Below are 2,973 nucleotides of genomic sequence, written 5' to 3' on the forward strand. Positions count from 1 at the left end.
AGTCCCCCTGTCTTTCCTGTAAGGCCAATTACCAAATTCTTTAAACTTAAAAGTCCTACTTTGACGGAAAGTCTGTCAAAACTTGCCAAATTAAAGCGAGAAGTGCTGCGTTTAAAATGGCCTCACCTCAAGACTTAATAGAAGAAAAACGCTCACTGAAATAAAAGCAGCTTTCCAGACGTACGGTTGCTGTGGGTAACTCTGCAATAAAGAATCTATCGGAGTTGTTTTGTGCATTTGTAAGGCACGCGAACCATGATGTTCAAATTTTAATGAACGATCCCGTTTTTCCCTGCCGTCAATAGGGACTTTAAGATCTGCGACGCGATGTTAACGAAAACGTCATTTAAAATTGCAAGTTCAGGTTTATTAATCTTTTTCGTCGTTATGTCGGCTTGTCTAACTTCTAAAAACTAGTGTACCTCCCCAGGAACTGAATTAGGAGGTGCGGTATTGAATCTACGACAGAAAATTCAAATTCGCTGCCTTTTGTTCACGTTCTCCGTAAAAGTTGAGAATTGGTCATTTCACGTCGTAGATTTGCCGAAAACGTGAAAGAAATGTACAAAAATGAAAAATGCACGTGCAGAGCGTGCAAAGCTATTGTTTTTGCTCATTAAATATGCAAAATTTGTGACGTTTTCGTTGCCGTCGCGTCCTATATCTTAAACTCCCTACTCACTAAAGCGAACCGAGTGAAAAGGTCACTATTGGCGGATTCCAATCCACTCCGCTTGTTTTTTGTTTTTTTTTTGTTTTTTGTTGTTTTTTGTTTTGTTTTGTTTTTTTTTTTTCAATAGCAGGCCGCAAACTGTCACGGCAAATATGATCAGCGGCAGTCAAAAACGAAACACGTTAAGATTTGACATCATCTCCGTAATGTGTCATGTCGTACCTCTTTGAACCGGCTTCGGGATTGGCCAAAAGAACAACAGAAACCATAATGAACAAAGATAACAATGCATTTAGCACAGAAAACAACAGGACTGAAGTACGACACTATACAGCCAGTGGAAAGTAGTGTTCAACAAGAGGTACGACCTTACCGTTGCAGTAATACTGAACGTTACTTAAGCAGTAATGAATAGAGGGCCTGGATATTTCAGGCTCGAGAAGGGATTTGAAACCATGGGGTTCGGCGTTACTTGGGCAGCGCTCTACCAATTAAACTATATAGATCTTTGGTTGGAAACAGTGGTTTGAAGGTTAAATTCAGAGTCCGAAAGGAGAAAGTGCAGCAAAGGAGCTAAACGTGCCAAATATCACGGATGAACTGACATTTATTACGTACAAAATTAGATTTACTAAGTTTACATGCACGAGGTGTGTGTTCGGAGCACTCAGATTTTTTAAATTTCGAGTATCTCCGAGTCAACATCGAGTACCTCCGAATCAACATCGAGTAACTCCGGGTCAACATCGCGTAACTCCGAGTCAATATCGAGTATCTTAGAGTCAACATAGAGTATCCCCAAATCAACTTCATGTAACTCCGAGTCAACATCGAGTATCTCCAAGGCCATTCCCGAATAACAATCGAAAAATAATCTCCATTTAAATAAGCACACTTTATGAATTAAATTCGGCACATGGTAAACTTCGGCGTTTAAATCAATCGTCGAACTTCAGTCGTATATTCGACTATCGGTGTCCAACATTCGACTGAAGTCGATTAATTCAAATTTAATTCATTAACAAGCAATGACGCTAATGATGCCATACATTCATGGTAAAATTTAAATTAAATTTCCAGGGATAGCTCATATGCGATGCACTTTCAACATTCAGTACTTCACCGTCGGCTGACCGATTAGAAAACGACAGCCTTGCGCTTATGGGACAAAAAATGTGGTTACTAGTAAAAGGACTGAAGAAAATAAAAGGGTTAGGTTTTAGGCCTAGGGTCCATTGTTTCTGTTATTTGTTCTTTTGTTAAACCTCAAGGGTGGTCTCCAATCAGGTGAGACCTTGTAGGAGCTGCGAGGCTACCGACTGTCGCGTGTTTAGGTCAAATACACCTGCACGTTTGGGACATCTATTCACAGTTTTTTAATAGAATAAACTGTCGCACTTTGTAATTAAAAAAAAAAAACTTTGGCATCGAGCATGTTGCCCGTCATTTCGCGCGCTCCTCATTTCAACTTCTTTTTCACAGCAAGTTAAAGTTGGGCCGAAAAAAAAAAAAATTGCTGTGGTTATTAGGTTCTATGCCCTGTTCGTGTGATCTGAAGTTCAGTATTATATCACGAGAAAGACTTGCGAATGCACCAAAATTCAGGCTTGACAATAGTCAATGCTGACCTAACAGGCATTGATTCAGTGGCTCTACTTGTGCCAGTATGCACTTTCAGCGACAAAAAGTTCACGGAAGTTAAGCCTTAGAGTCTGGTTGGTTGAAATCTCGATGGGAGACCAACGAGAGATACGACAAGTGATTTGCCTTTTAGATTGCCTTTAAAATTTCTTTCTCAACAACTCCATTCTTCACGCAGAGGTCAATGATGTTTGCAAATCATTAGTTTCCTGTCTAAGAACAAAGGTGGACGGTTTTATAGCAGCATTTTTAGGGTGCTTCCAGCTTAACAAAGTCCCCAGCACCAACGCCGTATCTGAATGACTACTTTGGATCTTTACTTTGGAAAGTCCAGACGTTAAATTCTACTAACTTACTCTACCAGATCCGAATCCGAGTGTTATCCTGAAAAACCCCCTTCCACGCAACTCTTCAATTAAAACACATACGCCCAAATATGTACAAACAACCGCCCACATTTTCCACCCCCTGCTCCGGCCTCAAGAAATTATGCATTCACGTGCAGAACATCCCCCCAATCAACCCGTAAACCATCACTATTGCTACAAAGGCAAATAACCAGAAACTTGCAAACTATTGCCCAATAATTAATCACAAACGCGTCGTAAGTCGAGAACCAGATGCAAACTCTTCATGAAAACCGCGGAATGCTTATCTGT

General features: G+C 40.4%; 1 long non-coding RNA gene across 1 annotated transcript in view; it reads right to left on the minus strand.

Annotated features, from left to right (window-relative positions):
* The window catches only part of LOC138052706 (uncharacterized), a 2,691-nt gene extending 1,193 nt beyond the window's left edge, over positions 1–1,498 (minus strand). Inside the window, exon 1 of the long non-coding RNA XR_011133135.1 lies at positions 127–1,498. This is a non-coding gene — a long non-coding RNA (uncharacterized lncRNA). The remainder of the gene's footprint in view (positions 1–126) is intronic.
* Between the last annotated feature and the right edge of the window lie 1,475 nt (positions 1,499–2,973).

The sequence above is a fragment of the Montipora capricornis genome, chromosome 1, assembly GCF_036669925.1.
Source record: "Montipora capricornis isolate CH-2021 chromosome 1, ASM3666992v2, whole genome shotgun sequence".
NCBI classification, from domain to species: Eukaryota; Metazoa; Cnidaria; class Anthozoa; order Scleractinia; family Acroporidae; genus Montipora; species Montipora capricornis.